The sequence below is a fragment of the Canis aureus genome, chromosome 14 (assembly GCF_053574225.1).
Source record: "Canis aureus isolate CA01 chromosome 14, VMU_Caureus_v.1.0, whole genome shotgun sequence".
Taxonomy (NCBI): domain Eukaryota; kingdom Metazoa; phylum Chordata; class Mammalia; order Carnivora; family Canidae; genus Canis; species Canis aureus.
Window position 1 is genome coordinate 12596856 of NC_135624.1, and position 23491 is coordinate 12620346.

Consider the following 23491-nt stretch of genomic DNA (forward strand, 5'->3'; position numbering starts at 1 on the left):
TGAGTAATATTCCACCGTGTAATATTCCATGCAATAAATACGATTTCATGTGTATGTAGAATCTAAAAAACAAAACAAATAAACAAAATGCAGAATCAGACCTAAAAATACAGAGAACAAACTGATGGTTGCCAAAAGATGAGGGGAGGGGGATGGGCAAAAAAGATGAAGGGGAGTGGAGATACAGGCTTTTAGTTATGGAATAAGTCATGGGGATATAAAGTACAGCACAGGAAAGATAGCGAATGGATTTGTGATAACATTGCATGGTGACAGATGGTACCTACATTTAAGCATAGCATAATGTATAGAGTTGTTGAATCACACTATGTTGTATACCTGACACTAATGAAATAGAATATGTCAAATGTACGAAAAAAATCTATTTATAAGTAATACCAAAAAAGAAAACAAAGACATAGCTGTTGATTGAAATATGATTAAGTTATCTTTGATAGTGTGCAAAGAATTACAAGTAGACCAGTTAAGCAAGGAATACCTTTTCTTTGAAGTACATTTGTAAGTGTCAGATTCCATTGAAACCAAGGTTGGCAGAAGAGTATGTCGATTAAGCAAACTTTAATTAATAATGTCACAACATAGCCATGAGTAGGATGGATTAGCTATACTCCCCAGGTTTATGTGACCCATGTGGTTCTTACTTCAGAGTCGATAATGCCAGAAGAGAAGCATGTGTCCAGAGAGAATTTTAAAACAGGAAAAAGATGATTCAGCATATGGAACTCATCCAATAGGTTAAGTTATTTCTGAAACCCTTAATATGCCCCCTATTCACTCCCAACTGGCTAGCTCCTTCTTTTTCAGCTATAATTTGTGCTAATCAGCTATCTTGAAAAAGTAAGGGACTCCAGGATTGCCTAGCTTGGCTGATGCACTGATAGTTAATTTTGACTTTCAGCTGTGGAGCAAAGAGAAAATGGAACTGCAGTCATATTGTGAACAAGAATAAGATTATGGGATCCCTGGGTGGTGCAGCGGTTTAGCGCCCGCCTTTGGCCCAGGGCGCGATCCTGGAGACCCGGGATCGAGTCCCACGTCGGGCTCCCGGTGCATGGGGCCTGCTTCTCCCTCTGCCTGTGTCTCTGCCTCTCTCTCTCTCTCTCTCTCTCTCTCTGTGACTATCATAAATAAATAAAAATTAAAAAAAAAAGAATAAGATTATAAGGAACACTGTGAAGAGTATAATGCAAGAGGCAAGTAGTGACCAGATCTGAAGCAGTGGCTCACCAACAAAGGTCAGAAAAGAAAGTTAGCATGGGTACAGGAAGAAGATCCTGACATGGACTCTGAGCCCATAGGAGCTGGGGAGAGAAATCCTTTTATTGATATCTTATCACCCTATGCTGACCAATTTTGAAGAGCACTGGGTCAATGCATCTCAGGAAGCCCTCCAAACCTGATGGCAACATGGAGAGGCTGGAGGCCTTGAACGAAATGTCACTCACACTTGTAGGTGGTCAGAAAAGATCCCCAGAGCAAAATTACAGTGCTATAAGCATAAAAAGAAGAACACATACTGGGCAGGGGGAGTGGTGGGGAATAAACTCAAAAAACCAGATGTCTCTTACACTGTTTTCCTAACAACAGATTGCATTTTGATGGAAATGAGGACAATTCTCATCTTCTTGATGAGAATATTTCTAAATATTTAAGAAATATTTCTTAAATATTCTTAAATATTCTTTCTAAATATTTAAGAAACCCCACATAATATGTAATGGGTTATTTGCAGTGATAGAACTTTTGTCATTTTTTAAAAAAGATTTTTATTTATTTATTCATGAGAGACAGAGAGAGAGGCAGAGACACAGACAGAGGGAGAAGCAGGCTCTCCGCAGGGAGCCCGATGTGGGACTCGATCCGTGACCGGGATCACACCCCGAGCCAAAGGCAGACACTCAACCGCTGAGCCACCCAGGTGTCCCAGAACTTTTGTCATCTTATCCTTTGATGTACTATAAAGTTATTTCCAAAAAACTTACAGAAGAAACCTAACGTGCCATCAAGAGATATTTTGCTTTGTTTCCCAAGTGACTCTCTCCTTCCGGAGGCACTACCTGTAAATCAAAATACTACTGCCCTGAAAAGAGGAATATAAATAACTCAATCCACCAGGAACAGAGCCAGAAAATAAGTCAAGAATAGAAAACCAAAATAATTAGTGCAAGGGCATCTCAGCCAAATAAATGGGAGTGGGATGTCTAACAGTTAAGGGGGAAGCAGCATCAGATCTTGGTTTTAAAAGAGAAAATTGAGAAATCATTAAGTGTTTTACTAAGTGCAACAAACCCTGCTAGTGATAGCAAAAGCTAGTTTTTAAGGTACTCAAAAAGAGATGACAAGTTTTCTCTAAAATGTATACAAGTGATAGCCAAAGAGATGATAACCAGGTATAAAAGCATCAATAGGGAGAAAATGGTACACATGGAGAGAGCACAAAATATTAAACCCCAAAGGATTTTAAAATAATGTGAGAAAGAACCTAGTTCTCTAAACCACCGAACAATGTAACTACCCTGGGAGAAATAACCAGTGAATAAACTTGAACTAAAAAAAAAAAAAGTATTCATTTTTAAAGGTCTTTATAATTAAAGATACATCTTTGATTAAACCATAAATCTAAATTTTATGAACACTTTATTCATTTTGTTTCTCTTCTGTTATTCTTAACTGAATTATTTCCTTAGAAGTTCCAAATTAAGAACCTTAGGTTTGTATTCGCAGGCAGAAATACCTGACTGACGCAGGACATGACTGTAGGTAACCTGCTTATTGTGTGGTCCTCAGGTAGGGAGAAACCACAGCCTCCCTTTAGTTCATTTACTCTTTACTGCTATAGAGGAGAGAAAAGGGGAACCACAGAATTATTATGGGATAATAGAGTGGGCTGAAGCTGTCAGACTGTGTAGACATGAGACTACCCAGACTGTTTTCTACTTAGTTGAAAACTCATGCTAAGAAATCATTAGCAAATGGGTAAGTCTAAAACTCTGTCACTATCTACAGATACCAGTCCTGATGTCTACAAATTCCCTTTCCAAATGGGGTTTCTCTCCTTTGCCAAAGGCAAATGATATGAGTGTGAAGAAAAGACTAAGCAGATCAAGGGAAGACATATAAGGGAAAGAATGTGTCACTGCCCTAGAAACTCCTTCCTGTGACCCAGTGGTGTGAATTTTCTTGGCCTTGGTCCACGAATAGGTTCCCACTGCTTAGCGGCATGGAAGGTAGGCAGATTGGTTAAGTGTGGAAATGTGCTGTTTTACAGGGTAAATGTATCAGGAACACAAACATCATGCCCTGGAATTCCTTTTCTGCTTCCAAGGGAAATTTGAAAACCCAATTGCTCTACATTTCTTCTTTTACAAAAGACACTCAAAGGTGTCTTCCAAGATATAGGCAACAAATCTTGTATTTTGCCTTTCTCAAATTAAATGTGATAAAAACCCTAAGTCTAAAGCTTTTCCTTCTTTTAAAAAATGTTGCACTATGTTATTGAAAAACAGGGTAACAGCTAGTCCTAAATCAAATTTAATTATTAAAGTATAGCAAGTTCCAGCTCCTACATAGATGAATAAATTTAGCAACTTTAAATATTAAAATCTGACATTTAATTTGCATTTCTACATGGTAAAGCATTTCATAATATTTTTGTGCTCTTTAGCCTTTTATTAAATGTGAATTGTAGAAACAGATTAGCATATCGAAACTTATTTATTGGTTTAGGAAAATAACATTGCATAATCATGAAAAACATATTGTGGATCTTGTGAAAAATGAATGATGACCACCAAGACAATTTATGTCCTGTAGTTAGCAGAATGAAGTCATAGGGTTATAAGAAAACACTCACACACACCATTTGCCTTCAAATGAAATCCACCACTTCTTCCCCCATCATAGTTTCAATTCTAGCTATTAAGCTTAAAGTTTAAAATGTATACAAGTACCCTATGAAGAGCTTGTGATATATTAGCTTTTAGAGAATATTTGCTATTTTTTAACTTATGTATTTTCTAAACAAAAATAATCTCATCACTCTTCAAAAAACTAGAACTTATTGGGGTGCCTGGGTGGCTAAGTTGGTTGGTTAAGTGTTGGCTAAGCTGGTGAAGTGTCCAACTCTTGGTTTTGGCTCAGGTCATGATCTCATGGGTAATGGCATCCAGCCCTACAGTGGGCTCCATGCTCAGTGTGGAGTCTGCTAGAAGATTCTCTCTCTCTGCCTCTCTTCATGCATGCTGTCTCTCTCAAATAAATAAATCGTTTTTTTAAAAAAATAGAACTTATTTCCTCTACCTGCACTACTATGAGCAAAAGGAAGATACTTGCATTTTAACAAAATCTTGATTTCAAAGTACAGTATTAAAATAAAGAGGAAAATGATATGTTGATGCTTAGTTTCCCTCAACGCTTCTTTTTTGTGCTTGTTTTCTAAATCTGCAAGATCAATTTGTACAAGCAACACTGACAAAGTATGTTCTCAAAAATCAAATTATACCCTACTAGTATCTGCAGTAGAATTTTAATCCTTAAATAAAATGGACTTAGTAAATCAATATATTTAAAGAAAATAATTGTTGATAGAAGTGTGTTTCTTTGCTGAGGGACAGTTTGAGACTCGGTGAACAACTAATAGTGTTAGATCTTAGTTTTAAGTCCTAAAGAAAGAGAAAGATGAAGCACATGTGTTAATTTTTAATATCCTATTTTATAGCTAAGGTTGTATAAGCAAAGCTTCTTTTAAATGAGTTGGAACAGTGATAAACATAGACACAATATAAATTATACCTCAATCTTGGCTTCTGAAGGTCTTCTAAAATAATGGAATTTGCAGCAATAATAATGAATATTTGTATTTTGTACCATCTAGACTGGAACAAAAATGGCCAGATAACTATTGACACTTTCATTTCATATAGTTTATCATTTGCAATATATTTTATTGTTGTGTTGTTGAACAAAGTATAGACTTTGAAATATGGAATTCTATTTTATGCTTTAGCACTTAACTTTGCACAAGGTCAAAATGGATTTATCACTGATGGGAGACATCTCAAACTCTATAGACCACTGGGACAAAGAAAAATAACTTTTAAAACAACTCGGCCAACTATAATATGCTCATAAAAGTCAGACTGGGATCGGATAATGTCTGGCAATTCTTTTTCAGTATTGATTGAGTTTTACTCTTTATTTTTTTTTAAACTTTCTTTTTTTTTTTTTAGATTTTATTTATTTATTGAGAGAGAGAGAGAGAGAGGGAGAGAGAGAGAATGGCTGGGACACAGGCAGAGGGAGAAGCAGGCTCCATGCAGGGAACCTGACTTGGGACTGGATCCCAGATCTCCAGGATCACACCCCAGGCTGCAGGCGGCACTGAACCGCTGCACCACCGGGGCTGCCCAAGTTTTACTCTTTAAAAGACCAAAGTTAGTAATATTCAACAATAGTTAACAGATATCCAGACACAACTATTACAATCCACAGTTTAAATTTTAGGTAATTATCTCAAATCACATTATCAGCTGGAAAATGAAAAGATAGTTAAGAAGCTTTTCTATGAGTGGCTGGAACATTTCTACCAAAAAAAAAAAAAAAAAGGAATATTTATGGGGTATTTTCTCATAGTATAAATCTGGCTTACAAAAGAGTTAATATAGTAGTAGTCTCTCCCCACCCCCACCCCCTCACCCTACCCCTGACATTTAGTTCATGGATTTTCTGTTCGTATTTTAATGGCAGTCCACAAATCAATGAGCCAGCACTGATAGATGTACCATGTCCTAGACTGTACCCAGGGCTGAGTTAGATCCCTCCATAATCCTACAAATGTGATAGTCAATCTCCACCAAAGCTACTCTTAAATACAGGAAGCCAGACATGCAGGATCCTACAACATGTAAGGAAAATCTCATGCTGTGAGATCAATGAGGACTTTGCCCTATTTTCAGGAATGCCTTATCAGAGAACTAAGAATAGTGGAAAGAGACTAAAAATAGGAAGCCACCAGGGTGCAGTGCAGAAAGTGAACACCCAAATCATATGTCTTATAGGACATTCTACAAAACAAGCACCTGCCATACTCCTCCCTACAACTCTGAGCCTGTTAATGCTATTTTTCCATTTAAAATATTTTACAGTCAAAAGTCAAGCAAAGTTTCCTAATAAACAGAGATTCTCAGCTAGTCTACTCACTCTTCCTGTTTAATTGTGTTTTTTTTTATTTCTATTTTAGAAACATATCTACTGCACAAGTTAAGACCTTAATGAATAAGCAAACAATAAAAGTTTACCACAAATGGTTGTTGAACATGTCTAGATTTTTAAGGGTTTTCATAGAAAATGTCATCCTCTTGATTTCAGCATCTCCAGCACAGAGCCCTCTTATTGTGCTTTTTTGAAGAAGTTTATGCTATTAAAAATATGAAAAGTTTATGCTATTAAATTTTTAGAATAATTAAGTTAAAACTTCCCAGTACCACATTATTTTAAAGAACATGCACATAAAAGATCTCTATGAGTTCAAATATTTTGAAGCTCTCAAAAGCTTTGCTTCTTCTGCAGACTAAATCAAGAAGTCCCAGAATAAGCAAAATACTATGAGACTTAAGAGGTAAGGAATTGCAACAGATTGCAAAAGATTGCAACAGTACAAGAGGTTGCTGAAGGTTCAGTTCAAATTCTAACTGTAAGAGAAGAAAGGAAGCCTCAATTTGAATTTAAGTTGTGTATGTTTCTTGATCTTCCAGTTTTTCCTCATTCAAAGTTTCTTGGTTCTTCTTTGTTTTGTTTCATGGATCCCTTTGGGTAAAACTTATGTTCTTCTTCTCAGAATAATATTTCTAGAAAAATAAAATAAAATACATAGGACTTATAACACAAATGATACATTTAAAATATATATAATGCATATTTGTTATATAACAAAAATTTTATATCTAATTATATATATCACATATATAATATATATATTAAGATCCATGCCAAGAGGCCACATACAAATCACACTTTGAGATAAATATTCCCAATTCCCAATAAGAAATTTCCAAAGGATTTATTAACAACAAGGTGGCCCCTAGAAGCAGGGGCAGATAGATCATCTATTGTATATGTTCCCTTAGTAGCTGACAATGTCCGGGCACAGTCAGGCATTGCTGAAACTGAGAAACAAAGTTCTTGATGGGCCACCATCCTTTTATACTAGTGACTTTCATTACAATTTAGGGAGAATGTAAACAGCCTATATCCTTAATAAAAAACATTTGCAGGGCCAGCTCAGGTGGCCCAGAGGTTTGGCACCACCTTCGGCCCAGGGCCTGACCCTGGAGACCCAGGGTCGAGTCCCACATCAGGCTCCCTGCATGGAGCCTGCTTCTCCCTCTGCCTGTGTGTCTGCCTCTCTCTCTCTCTCTCTCTCTCTCTCTGTCTCTGTGTCTCTCATGAATAAATAAGTAAAATCTTAAAAAAAAAAAAACATTTGCAGACATCTGTGTCCCTCTTGATTCTAAAAGCAAACTCGGGCTTAGCAAAATGACACTTTATTTTTAAAATATCAGTATCAGAGACCAAGAGTCTCTGAACAATATCTCCACCTTCAGCATCCTTGAAAGGCCATCTCTCACAAGTGTACTTGATAGGTGTTGTTCTGGTCTTCAAGGAAAGAGTTCATTGTCGGAAAGGGAGTCAACTGTGGTTGATCTTTAAGCATCCTGTCACACAGCTAGGGGGACAAGCCTGACCTCTGCTAGCAGTTTGGTCCACCAAAGTATAATCTTCTTTCCTCCCACAGTAATATGGCCAGGTTGGTCGAAAGGCTGCCCAACTATACGACATTTCCCAGCTTTACTTGTGGTTAGGTAGTCTCTAGCATAAGCAAAAGTGGTGAGTGCGATTTTCTGGCTATTTCCCTCAAAAAGTGGGTATATATCCTACATCCCTTATTTGCCCTCTACATTTTCTGAAACCCAAATGTATTGGTGACTCTATTCTGACTATCATACAATGAATAGCCTAGGAAATGGTGAAAAAACTAAATGGAAGGAAACTGTTTACTGAATGATTGGGTGGTGCTTGGTAACTTATTGATACCCTATCCCACTCTAGCTACATGACAGGAAGGAAAAAAATAACTTGTTGGAACCATTGAATATGGAGGTCTCTCTGTTATGACATTTCAACCCACTCTAATCAATATATGCCTTGTGTATATAATGCCTCATCTCCACACACCATTCTGGAATTGTATAGTGGACAAAGTTGATTCAATTCTATTGCCAGAACAGCAAATAACACCCAGAAAAACCACTTATCTAGCACCACTCAAGATAGGCAAGGCCTTAAAATATGGGACAATCTTATACTTACACAATGACTATGATACTAATTCTGTGCATAATATTTATTAATGTTAGTTGAAAAGAATATTCCTCAGTTTAGAATACCAAGTTTTAAAGTGTTTCATGTATTAACTTTATTTAAAATTCTAGTCAACTAATCTAGGAAGATGAAACTATTCACTGAGAAGTTCTTAATATTCATTTACACAATTTAAACATATAAATCTTAGAGAATTAATACATCTTAAGTATGGAAACATTCCAAATTTTCAATCTGGCCATCTATCCTATATTTGAACTTCCTCTAGAATATACCACCTCAGGTGATTATAATAATGATAAATACTATATATTACTACTTCTGCTACCATTACTGTCACCATCATTACTTCCACCATTACTTTTAATGAGCACTATGTACCTGGATTCTGTACTATCACATTTATTATACTAATAATTTAATCATATTAATTTATCTAATGATAGAACCTCACTACCTCCAGAGCCAGATAATTCTATCATTGTATAATGTTACAGTTGAAGACTTTTGATTAAGCCTTTAAATCCAAGCTGTAAGTAATATTTAAGGTCAATCATTCAAAATGTACCCTGAAACATAATATGGGGAAAATATTAGTTTATTTGAAAATAAAAGACATTGCATTTCTTTCTTGATCCACAGCTCATTTATTTGAGTTTAGTGTCCACTATTGTTTCTGAAAACATTTTAAAACTAACCCCATGTACTGATAGAGCATTTTAATGTAAAATAATACGACAGGGGTTCTGTAGACTTACTTCCAGGAAAACCCCTATGCTGAAAACACATAAACCTTCACATGGCCTGAAATCAATCATAACACTCAAAAAAATCATGATTGCAACAATGACCTTAAGATGAAAAACTCTTATCTATTTTTATGGTTGTCAAGGAAAACTTCCTCTGATTTCCAAATGAAATATATTGCCTGAAAGATAAACAGAATAAACACTAAAATATGAAATAAAATCCAACAAAATATGGCTTTAAAAAATTCATAAAAATTTAAAGATCTTAATTTTTAAATTTTAAACTCTCAAATAAAGCATTGCAAAGATCAGAATAACTTTGAAGGTGGAATTCTGACATTCCTCTCTAAGTAAAGTTAATAGAATTTTAAAACCTAAAATATTAAATTCTCAACCACAATTATTTATACTGTCTTAAGCACTATGTAAAATACAAATGAAATTGGACATAATTGTGCTTTTAACTATTTTAAACTATAACAGAGAGATAAAGTTATATAACTGGAAGATCAAAATATTAGAGAAAGATTGTATATCTTTTAAAAAGATGATTTGTGTAGTTGGTATGGAGAAATGTTGGTAAGATTTAACTGCAATTATGGAAAGTTATGAGATTCAAATTGGTAAAATAATTTTTCTCAGTATACTTATTTAAAGATGAACAAAGTACCATAAAGTATTACTCCATATAAATGCTGAGAAATGAAGAAATAAATGCATGTAGTTGCAAGGAAGATACCTTGGACTGAAGTTAGTCATCCTGGGCTTGAACTCTCAGAGGTTGAACCAAAACCAAATCTTTATCATTTCTACCTGCACTTCCAGGTGCAAAAGTACAGGGTCTGAAAAATCAAAGATGCTTAATAAATTTTGGCAAATTAACCCATCTGAATTCAACTATTAAAAACACTATTATGGAAGTTTCTTTACATCCTGGCTTTGAGTTCCTGTCTGTCAACTATTGATATTGGACTAAATGATGTCTATCAAGTTTACCAACCTGTTATTCTTGCCAATCTTTGATTGTCACCCAGAAGCTATAGTCTTCTTATTCTTAGCCCTCACATCCAATCCATGACCCAGACAGATAGACTCTTCTACCTAAATATCACTGGAATCTTTCCAGTTTTTCCACTGCCATACTAATCTAAGCTTCCATTCTCTCATTTATAAAAAATAAAATGCCCTATTATCTCCCTCTCTTCCACATTTTACAAGAAGTCAGAATGATGTTAAAAATTCAATCATGCATCACGGGTATTGTTGCCTCCTCACAGACTTTATTTCGTTTTTTTTTTTTTTAAGATTTTATTTATTTATTCATGAGACACACACAGAGAGAGGCAGAGACACAGACAGAGGGAGAAGCAGGCTCCATGCAGGGAGCCTGACGTGGGACTCAATCCCGAGTCCCCAAGATCACGACCTAAGCCAAAGGCAGATGCTCAACCGCTGAGCCACCCAGGTGTCCCTCCTCACAGATTTTAAGGATCCGAAATCTAAACATCTCCTAAGAAACCTATCATAATTTGGCTCCTTTCTCTACCTCTTGTCTGTTGTGACTCTTCCTTTTAAATTCTCCATGTTCTGGCACACCTAATTTTCTCTATGTATTCCATGTACCATATTTCTTTCCTCTTCTACAAATCTATAGGTAGTCTTTCTTCTCTTAGGCCTTCCCTTAGGTCTTAGACTTACAAACTCTTATTCATCTTTTAGGTCTCATCTCTAGGCACTCAACCTAGATTAGGTCTCCATAATATTTATCCATACTCAACATTATATTTTCATTTTGGCAAGGATCATTGTATTTCTGTACATTCTGAACATTTTCCTCACTAAGTTTTAAAATGCATAGAGTCAGGAATCTTAACTATCTTGTTTACCACTGAATCCCAAGATTACAAAGCAGGTCCTATTATTTATCAATTAGTTTTTACTGGTCAGTTGGACTCTTATGTCTTCTAAATTAGTGTTTTCTTTAGTCGTTGAATAAAGTCACAAATGGTCCACTAATAAGGTCAAAGAGAAAATAATCACTTAGCAAAGAGATAAAAATCCACTGGTTTCTTATCCAGTTCCATTCTTCTTCTTTAGTAGCCAAACCCAGAGTTAGTACAGGGCAGCAATGTGTACCTAATTCATAGTTCATCTCCCTACCTTGTTTCTAAGAGTGGCCACTAAGTTCTGGCTACTAAGACATTCCACAGAGGGTTCCTCTTCCCAAATTTATTTTTTACTTTGCTTTTTGCTTTACTTTGCCTTTTGGAATTCCCATTTTTCTAGGCTGAGAAAGAATGTAATGCCTGAAAGTAAAGCTGCCATCTTACCAGGATGAAAACTACATAGTAATTATGACAGAACAGGAAGATAGGATGAGCCTAGTTCATTGCTAAATATCTTCCAGGCGTGGCAGCAGTCCTGAGGCACTTTTAGATTTCCTTTTACAACTCTTCAGGGAGTCTGGATGACTCATTTGGTTACATATCAAACTCTTGATTTTGGTTCAGCTCATGATCTCAGGGTTGTGAGATTAAGCTCTACTTTGGATTCCACGGTGGGCAGGGAGTCTGCTTAGGATTCTCTCTTTTCCTCTACCCCTCCCTCCTAAAAAAAGAAAAAAAAAAAAAGAATAAGCTCCTTATTTGTTTACTCTAGGAGCTTAAACTTGCATCTGAACATATTTCTAACACATTCAGTCAATCACTGTGAAGATATTATTGAGTGTGTAGAAAGCAACAAACATGTTACAACCTTTTGGTATTTAAATCCAGCTCTGCCCCTTTCCAGTTGTGAGACCTCATTAGTTTCATTGGTTTATCTGTTAAATGAGAATAATGATATCATCTTGCAAGGTAAATATGAGTATTAAAGGCAACAACTGTAAAGATTTTAGCTCATGGTCTATACAGTAGTTGCTCAATGAAACAAGAAATTTCAGTGCCTTTTGAGAAAAATAAATGTATACAGGATTTGTAGCCAAATAGAGTTTCTACCGATTACTTACTTTATAAGTCCATTAGACTCTTTGAGACTTGGTGTCTTAGTTGTAAAGTGAGGACAATATTACCTACCCTAGAGAGATTTATGAGGATTAGAGATAAAACATTTAAAGTAATAGACATTTAATGAATGGCAGTTACGATTTAATAGAATTAGAAATGCCAATAGTATATCATCCTAGACTACAGCAACTAGATTAAGATACTTGAATCTACAGAGCACTTTTTCAAGAACAATTTTTTAAAATATTTTATTTATTTATTCATGAGAGACACAGAGACAGGCAGAGACACAGGCAGAGGGAGAAGCAGACTCCATGCAGGGAGCCCAGGACTTGATCCTGGGTCTTCCGGATCACAACCTGGGCTGAAGGAGGCGCTAAACTTCTGAGCCACCCGGGCTGCCCTTCCATAACAATTTTTTTTTTAATTCATAACATATTTAGTTTTCCTCTCTAGCATTAATTCTCACATGGAGGTTAGAGAGGAGGCCACAAGCCCCTTTGAAAGTTTTAAGAACTCTATGGAACTTATCTATAGAAAAAAGCACATATACAGAAACTCTTACATTCAGTTTTAGGGAATTATGAATTCTCTTAAGTTCTCTCCATCTCAAGATTGCATTATACTCCCTAATCAAGAGTTCATGGAATTTAAGGGGCCATCCTAATATGGTAATTACGCATTTAAAGCTGTCCTGTGGAATAAACTCAAAGATGTATAATCTTTATCTCATTGTTTTATCTGCATATCTACTCCAATACATAGAAATCACATTATTTGAGAGGAAGCTCTTTCAACACATTTGCATTTAGAAGTTTGTTTTGTATAGATTTATGTTTGGAAGTATTAAGTTTAATTTAAACTTTATTAAAGGGGAAAAGAACAGAAGACATCTAGATGACAAGGGAAACTAAAATCAATAAGCTATAAGCAGCTATCTAAAATGTGACCCAGTGTTCTACTCAGAAAAAGGACAAATAAAACTCTGAGTGATAACTCCTCAATAAAGAATTATGGTTCTGCCAAAATATTGCTGAGATTACACATGGGACTGCCAATAGTTGTAGTTTATAAAGAATCTAGTGTTACTTTGTGGTTAGGGCACAAGGTAGTGCTGGAGAAAAATGCTATTTTGGATTCTGCAAGTCACAGGCTTTCACTATGACCCTGACCAAGTTATACAACCTTTGCTTCTTTCCACCTTCCCACCCTACCTCCCCAAAAAGAAATATTCTTAATCTTCTCTATTCTGATCTAATACTTAGTAGACAATAAATATGTGATGCATCACATATATGTTAAGTATTCCTTAGATTTCAAAACCAGTTGTATTGCATCAACTTACTATAGTAGTGAAGTCCTAAGAAGGAAGCAAGATTCAGGTGCATCATCTGGTTTAATTCAATAGGCTTAATCCTTCTAAATGGTGTCAAGTCCCAGCCTTGCACAACTATGTCAGTCTCCCTGAGCTGTCTTTCCATCTTCTCTTTACCTTTGCCTTGTGGATGGTATTTATGATGAGTTACATTGTCACCAGAACTAAGAAAAGACAAATGGTTTCTTTATCATAGTCCTATGTGTCTCAGCCTTTCCTACCTGTCTTGATGTAATTTTGCATTCACTCAATGTGTAGGAGTCACTCAGCTAGTTTCTCTCCATTGCAATAGCAGAATTTAGTAAAGGAAATAAATACTCTAAGGAAAAGCAAATCTATCCTTTTGGGATTCAAGCTTTCTAGGAAAGCTTTGTTCAATAATGAGTTAAAAGTGCATTGAGAGACATTAAAGAATGGAAATTCTTACTGTGTATACTGGTGAAGATACTAGAACAAACTTAATAGGAGCACATAAGAAAAAAATAATGGACAAAAGCTCACCTAAGAAAGACCTGAATTCGAAAAATATAAATTATTTTTGTAAAATCCAACTCTCAGTTATACACTGGAGATCACAATGAAAGTTTAAAAATGAAAAATGTGATGTTATATGAAGAAAGCAAAGTGAATAAAAGTGTATATAGAGTACCACTGTCTAAGCAAGGTACTGGAGAGGTACCACACACATGCATCTGCACACACACACACACACACACATATACATAAGTTATACACACACATATGTTATACTCACACTCTTGATTTTATTTTTAAAAATGGAAAAATAATAATCTTTTTCTTAAGGTTTATCTATCATAGGAAGAAGAAAATAATTTCAACAAAGAGAGAAGCTAACTTGTTTTGTTTTTAGCTTAACACCATTTAATGTCATTTTAAAAAATGAAATATCTTTTTTAAATACCTAAGAATAAAATGGAAATTAAACAAATAAACCTAATTATCTAACCATTTGGTGGCATAACTATACAGAGATGAACAATTCCAAATGACTGTAGTTCACACACTGGATTGTGTATCCCTAGTAGGATATAAAGAAAAGACAAAAATAATTCAGAAAAAAATTTGAGCTTTTTTTCAGTGGCCATATTCTTGGGGGTGATGTTATTGTTAATCTCAGATTTGTATGTGTATGTTTTGGGGTAAATCAAGTGAATAATTATATTGTCACAAATTTTTGGCTTTGGATAAAGAAGATAGATGAGATTGTTACTAAAATTGATGAGATTAAAGAAAAACCTTCTGGTCCTGAATTTGAATAAAAAGTGTCACTATAAACTGAAAATGATTCTTTTTAATTTCTTGATTTATTAAAAAATTGTTAATAGCTTTATTTAGCTATAATTGATATACAAAAAACTGTACATATTAAATGTGTACAATTTAGTGAGTATGAACATATACAAAACCCCCCAGTACCATCACATACTCAAGGGACTAGACATATCCAATACCTCCCAAAGTTTCCTTGTATCATTTTGGTTTTTGTTGTTCTTTGTTTATTTGTTTTGTGGTAAGATGATTTACTGCGATCTACTCTATTGGTACAAAGTTTCATTTATGCTAGATGAATAAATTCTATAGATCTGTGGTAAAAACATGGTGCCTATAGTTAACAATATGGTATTGTATTCTTCAGAAGATTTTCTTTTAACAATACGGAACTATTTCCTAGATCTGTTTACCAAAAAGGCCTTTTACGTAACTGGTGTAGTAGCTATGGTATCCTAGCATCAAATTACATTCTTTAAATGACCATTTCTCATTAAAAGAAACCAAGGCTTCTTGAAGAAATGATTGATACCAAGTCTCAAGCAAAAGTGCATATGAGAAGCCTGCAATACCTTGTCAAACTATATATCAATGATGCCATCAACCACTACCAGGAGCATGTCAAAAAAGACACAGGAGCTGACTTGAAGAGATTCCTGATAGCCATATAAGGGATGATTGAGCATCAGTAAAAAATAATAATAATAAATGCAATCTATTAAAACATCAAATATGTTTAAATCTGTGGGTTCTTGATCTCTCTCACACACACACTTACACAAGCTCACACTTGTCACTTTTGCAGGATGTTAAGATACCAAGTGTGCAACTGCCTTTCATACCCTATCTCATACTCCCATGGACACACTTCTGAGTGAAGCCTCAGGTGCATCGAAAGGACAATCCATGTGGGCTTATGTCTCACATTATGTTGATAGCAACCTTCTGTTTTTCTGACACAACCCTGAGAAGTGGTCGTCTGCATTTTGCAGTTGTCCTCAACAGTGACCTTGATAGGTGCCTTGCCTGTGTGTTGTCTTTCCTCCTTTCTTCATTTCCCATACCACTCACACCTGCGCCACAGGATTCATTCCAAAACAAACAACCTATACAAAAGTCTTAGTCCCAGGCTCTGCTTTCCCACGAAGGAAATCCAATATAGCTGTCTCATTCATTATTTTGAAAACTGGTAAATAAAAGAAAAGCCTCAAGGATTTACTCCATCATTTATAATCTGGACCTAAAGAATAACCAAGTAGTTGATAAAGAAAAGTTTCTCAGTATAGAATTATTTCAACTAATCAAGGAAGAGGTAATAGAATTTGAATACCACCATTTTACAAGTACTAAGGATTAATGGATTTTGGAATATTACTAATGGCTGATAGCACAACAAAATGAGAAATGAGAAAATGTTAAAATGATATCTGATGGAAATAGACACCACCACAGTAAAGAGATCTTGTAACTCAAACAGAAAACAACTAAATCTGACCAAGGACCTCTGGATCTAACTACCAATTTGCAGGAAATATAAAGGACAGAGGAATATATTAAGTGACATGACATTGTGACACCACAGAAGTGCAATCAACAAAACCCAAAACATGGGAAATTCTACAGAACTAATGACCTATTTTGCTTAATAAAAATTTGTAAGTAAAAAGATGGAAATTAATAGTTCAAGAGATTTAGTAGACACATTAAATCAATATATGCACTTTACTTAGATACTAATACAAATAGTTTTTTTCTAAAAAAGCTGAGACAAGTGGATACAATTATATATTTAATGATATTGAACAATTATCTATCTTTGCAATGTAATAATGATATTGTATTATATTCAATAAAGAATTATTTTTTAGAAATACATATTGAAATATTTACAGGTGATGTGATTGGATTTGCTTCAAAATAATCAGGTATGGGAGTGGATAAGCGAATGGGGATATAAGTAAAATAAGATTAATCATATGTTGATAATTGTTGAAGCTCAGTAGAACATAATTCAAGTTTGTTATACCTAGCTCTATACTTTTATATACATTCAAAAATTACCATACTAAATGTTAAAACTGCATGAATATGTGTGCAAATGTGTATGTATACATATACATATCAACCTGTTTGAAATATAAGGAGAAATTTTTATGACACAAAAGTGTTAAATTTCATATATTTTCTTAAGCTTTAATTGATTAAGTAGACAAATAACTATTTAATGGATGAATAATACAATTAAAATATTACAAATAAAAAGATTAATTTACCTAATATATAACTTTGACAATGTAAAAATTGTACTTTCTTTCCTAACAAAAATATGATAGTTACAATAATTAATCATACCATAGGCTATAAAGGTAACCTTAATTTCAAAATCACAATATGTACAAAGCATATCCTAGAATCACAGACCAATAAAGTTTAAATGTATTATAAATAGTTGCATAAAAATTTAAAACACTATTTCAAATTATTCTTTGAATAATCTATTATAGATCATTTAGAATATGTCACTAATGGACACTTCATTAAAAAATAGTATGGAATATGGCCAAAGCAACAATATTTAAGATAGACTATCATCTTAAATTCATAGATTGTTAAAGAAAAAAAAAACTAATTATGTGAACTTAGACTTTCTTTTCCTCTTTTTGTGAATAATAGAATATATCTTTAATTTAAAAAATTTCAGTAGGCAATCTTATATATGAATAAAGGTTAAATCAGAATCTTAAAATTAGATCTAGCAGAACAATATAATGAAAATGATAAATCAAGAAATTAATGCTAATTTAAATTTGAGAAATTTAGTAATGTAATTTATGACAGAAATATGTGAGAATCATGAGACCATTGATATAATTTCAATAGAGACTAAAATGTCACTGTAAATTTGATTATCTCAAAAACAATTCAGTAGTTTTATAATCCAATGATACTCCCATAATGGAATTTTCTTAAAGTTCTCTTTCAAGAAAATAGAGAAAACAAAGTTTTAGTGGTGAAGCACTTTAGATACCTATTAAGATTACAAATCATGGCAAAGATCCTATCAATAATATCTTATGAATATATACCAATTTAATATGCAATTTAAAAAGACAAAATGGTATACCAATTTAAGATAGATTATAGATCTTAATGTGAAATATTATACAATAAACTTGTTTTAAAAAACAGAGAAGAGGGCAGCCTGGGTGGCTCAGCAGTTTAGCACGGACTTCAGCCCAGGGCGTGATCCTGGGGACCCGGGATCAAGACCCACGTCGGGCTCCCTGCATGGAGCCTGCTACTCCCTCTGACTGTGTCTCTGCTTCTCTCTCTGTCTCTGTATCTCTCATGAATAAATAAATAAAAATCTTAAAAAAAAAAAAGCAGAGAAGAATATCTTCATGACTTTTGGTAGGTGTAGGCTTTCCAGAGAAATGGAACCAACAGGAGATATAGTTATAGGGATATTTATGTATATGTTTATAGATATACATATATATATAAAATAAAATCATGATAAATAAGAAAAAACAGGAAATTATATATCTGATCTCTGTGGAGAAAAACTTTTGTTAAGTATAAAAATAAATGAGATTTAAAACTTTGACAGGTCTACACACAAAAAAGTGTTCTATAAAAATTCTGTAAAACTTCAATATCAAAGGCAACATAAAAGAAAAGAGCAGAATGATAACTTGAGAAAAGTATTTGTAATACATATGGAACAAAGAGTTAATCTTCAACATTAAATGAGAAAATGGGCATAACATATGAACATAATTAAAAGAAGGAGAAATGTAAACAAATATTAAACTTGAAATCATGTTCAACTTTACTAATAATCAAAAAGTGCTAAGTTTAAAACTCTGTCTATGAAAATGTTGATAAGGTCGATGTCAGAGAAATTACTGCCTGTGCTTTCTTCTATGATTTTTAGAGTTTTAGATCTCACATTTAGATCTTTTTTTTTAAGATTTTATTTATTTATTTATTCATGAGAGACACAGAGAGAAGCAAAGAGATAGACAAAGGGACCTAATGTGGGACTCGATTCCTGGACCAGGATCATGCCCTGAGCCAAAGGCAGATGCTCAACCGCTAAGCCACCCAGGCATCCCTCACATTTAGATCTTGAATCCATTTTGAGCTTATTTTTGTGTATGGTGTTAGAAAGTGGTTTAGTTTCATTCTTTTATATTCCAATTTTTCCAGTGCCAGTTACTAAAGAGATTGTCATTTCCCCATTGTATATTCTTGCCTCCTTTGTGATAGATTAATTGACTGTGTAATCATAGACTTATTTCTGGAGTCTCTATTCTGTTCCATTGTTCTGTGTGCCTCCTTTTGTGGCAGTACCATACTATTTTGTAGTATTCTAGAGCTTTGTATATATCTTGAAATCTGGCTGTGTTCTTCTGTCTCAAGATTGCTTTGGCTATTTGAGGTCTTCTGTGGTTCCATAAAAATTTAAGGATTATTAGTTCTAGTCCTGTAAAAAATGCTGTATTTTTCTAAATAGGCCTCCTGAGGCAATCAAAAAGCAAAATTAAAATATTGGGACTACACTAAAATAAAAGGTTTTTGCACAGTGAAGGAAACCATCAACAAAACAAAAAGACAACCTACTGAATGGGAGAAGATATCTGCAAATGACATATCCAAGAAGGGGTTAATATCCAAAATATATAAAGAACTTATACAACTCAACACTAAAAAAATAAATAATTCAATTAAGCAATGTACAGAGGGTCTGAATAGACATTATTCCAACAAAGACATACGGAGGGCTAACAGACACATGAAAAGATGCTTAACATCTGGGAAATATAAATCAAAACCACAATGAGCTATCACCTTACACCAGTTAGAATGGCTAAAATCAAAATGATAAGAAGTAACAAATGTTGGTGAGAATATAAAGAAAAAGGAACCCTCATGCACTGTTGGTGGGAATGTAAATTGGTGGAGTCACCATAGAAAACAGTATGGTGGATCCTCAAAAAATCAAAAGTAGATCCAGTAATTCCAGTACTGGATATTTACCCAAAGAAAATGAAGACATTAACATGAAAAGATATACGTGCTCCTATGTTTATTGCAGCATTATTTACAATAGCTGAGATATGGAAGTAGTCAAAGTGACATCAATAGATAAGAAAGATTTAAATGGATGGATAAGGAAGATGTGGTATATACATATATGGGAATATTATGCAACCATAAAAAAGGATGAGGGCCTGCCATTTGAAACAACATGAACAGACAGAAATAAATCATACTGAGAAAGACAAATACCATCTGACTTATAAGTAAAATCTAAAAAAAAAGAAAAGAAATGATTAAGTAAACAAAAAGTAGAATGAGACCTATAAATACAGAGAATACAGAGAACAAACATGATTGCCAGTGGGGTTGAGGGGAGTGGAGGGTGGGGCAAAATGGGTGATGGAGAGTGGGAGATATAGGCCTCCAGTTATGGAATGAATAAGTAATAGGAATAAAAGTCACAGCATAAGGAATACAGTCTATTATTTTATAATAGAGATATAATGGGATAGAAGGTAGGTACACTTATGGTGAACACAGCATAATGTATAAACTAGTTAAATCACAAAATTGTACACCTGAAACTAATGTAACATTGTGTGTCAACTATACTCAGATAAAAATATATAACTAAATAGTTGTAAAAGATAGGGGCGCCTGGTTGGCTCAGGCAGTAGACTTTTAATCTAGGAGTTGTGAGTTTGAGCCCCATGTTGGGTGTAGAGATTACTCAAAAAAAAAAAAAAAAAAAAAAAACTTAAGAAAAGATAAAAAAGATCTTCAGGAAGGGGGCAGAAGGGGCACTTTAGTGTACTTTCTGTAGAATGTAATTTGTTAGTAAGTATTAAGTATATACCAACTATAAAAATGACAGTGATCTTTACTGAAATTCTATTTGTAATACCTGAGTTTTGGAAATACTATCCCTTTTTAATAATAAAGGATAAGAAATTGAAATGTAAAATGTGTAAAAATGTACCCATTAAAATAAGTTTTGGAATATCGTTCAACAGTATGAAGAACTGTTCTCATTCTACTGCGAGTGAAAAAAAGCAAATTATAAATCTCTGCATATATAACCTTTTCTAAATTTTATAAAAAATTAAAACAAAACAAAAAATATTGACCGAAAAAAAACATTGAAAGGATATATACTAAAATATTAAGTTTCATTATTGGAAGTACATAATGTTAACTTTTGTTTTTTATTTTATTATTTATTTATTTGTATATTTTTTTATTGGAGTTCAATTTGCCAACATATAGTATAACTGAAATACCAATCAAAATCACAATGAGATACCACCTCACACCAGTGAGAATGGTGAAAATTAACAGGACGGGAAATAACAAATGTCGGAGAGGATGTGGATAAAGGGGATCCCTCTTTGTTTTTAATTTTATATGACAGCTATTTTTAATTTTGGAAATAGAAACAAGTTAAAAATTTTACAAAAGTAAGTGAAAATTGTGGTCATTTGAAAATTAAGAAATAAAAATTTGTATAGCAGGAATATGGAAATCATAAAGATAAAATATGAATAAATGAATATGAAAGCAGATGAAGCAAAATCTCCTCAAAAACAGTTTAATAAATTCAAGGTACCTGGATAGCTTAGTCAGTTGTGTTGGCCTTAGGCTCAGGTCATGATCCCAGGGTCCTGGGATGGAGTCCTGCATTGGATTCCCTACCCAGTGAGGGTCCTACTTCTACCTTTCCCTCTTACTCATGCTCTCTCTCTCTTTCTCTCAAATAAATAAATTAAATTAAATTAATTTTTAAAAAGACTAATTCCTAGAAACATTGAACAAAATAGGTATATATATATATACATATATATATATATGTATATATATATATTCAAATAAAACTGAAAGAAACCCAATGAGAAGAAGAAAAATCTAGAGATTTGAAAAATTAGAATAGTACCTGGAACATAAAATCCAATAAATATGTTAACCATATACAGTACATGCTTACATACTTGAGTATCTCCATTTAAATGGACATTTTCTGAAAGAAAAACATAAATGTCAAATTTGATTCACAATGAAATTAGAAAAAGAGAAGAAAATAACAACATAAATTGTAAAACACTTCTAAAATTACTGCCAAAAAATACTCGGTCCAGGTGTTTGAATCAAGTACTTCTTTCAAAGTTCCCCAAAGTACATACTTTTCATAATAGAACTTGTAATTATACTCAAGTTCCTAGAAAAAGCATGAAACGTTTCTAATGCCTTAAATTAGCCATAACCTTGACCCCAAAACCTGGCAGATAAGGCCCCCTACACAGCTGTGTGAGAGAACAGCTGTCTGTTCTATTTTCATTAAGAATGTTCTCTGTCTATCCCACCCCGTGACACTAACTCCTTGTCCAATTGCAGTGCGTCACTTGGGGTCCCAGCAGGTGACAGATGGCACAGCTGAGAACTTGGTCCTTGGAGGAGGCTTTCTGATGAAGGAGCTCTTTGTTGAGGTGTGGCAGAGTTAAGGGAACCAACGTGTGATTTTGAGGCACATAGGAACTAGCGATATGGGGAAGCATTTATGGTTCACAGGCCGGAAGGGACAAGTGAGGTCGTGGAAGAGGGGTTGATTGAGAGAAACTATAATTTTGGAGAGATGTAGTCATGAGCAGAACCATGGCAACACAAAGGAGGAAATGGAGGAGGGAAGCCACTACACTAGATCCTTTCCCTTCTCCTGTCTTCCAGACTTTGGGGAGTGCTTTTCATTGGCTGACTCCAAAAAAAGGCTGAAAACTGAGGAGCGCGGGGGAGAGGGATGGGCACAGCACAGGGTAGAGGAGGGTCAAGAATCCATGAGGGAGTGCTGTCAGAGGGAACAACTGGACATTCACATGACCATTTCCACCCCTTTCTTTAAGAGCTGTGGCAAGGAGAAATTGTCTAGGGACCTGGCATGGTAAGTATTTAAGACCAAAACCTGAACAACTGCCTTGCTCTGAGACCTTCTCAGAAACGTTCCCCAAACTTGTTTTCACCCAACCTTAGCCACTTATCTGGACCTTCTTGCCTCTAGCAGCTGTGCCACCTCTGAAATATGGATTTCAAGCATTCCACATTCTGATTTGCATTTATAATCTATTATCTCTACCCAAAGATAACACATTCAAACAATTCTTCCAACTAATGAAGCTCTGCAACATATACTCAGCGCCCCTCCCCCCCCACCCCCCCCCCCCACACACATGCTCCCTCACACACATTTACTATTCACTACTGTTTTTCTGTCCTCACTTGCCTGTTTTTTCAGGTTAGATTTTATGATCCCAGGATTTTAACCTCTCTCTGGAAAACACCTTCAACTGTCTGGCTTCTTGCTTCCCTTGGAGCTCATTGTCAAGAACTGTTTTTACTACTTGCCACAATTTCCTGGATGCTAGTGAAAGAACCAGCCTCCTGGATCAGAGATAAAGAAGAGTTTTATTACTCAGCAGTAGTGGTAGCCAGATTATCAGCAGTTTTCCTCTGGTTCCCTGAGCCCCAGTTCCCACAGGGTGACACAAAGATGTTTGGATGACACCTCCACATTCAGTGGGCTGCATTACCGGAGAGGAGTCCTAAACTTGGAGAACTGAATCTTGTGTAATGGGCAAGAA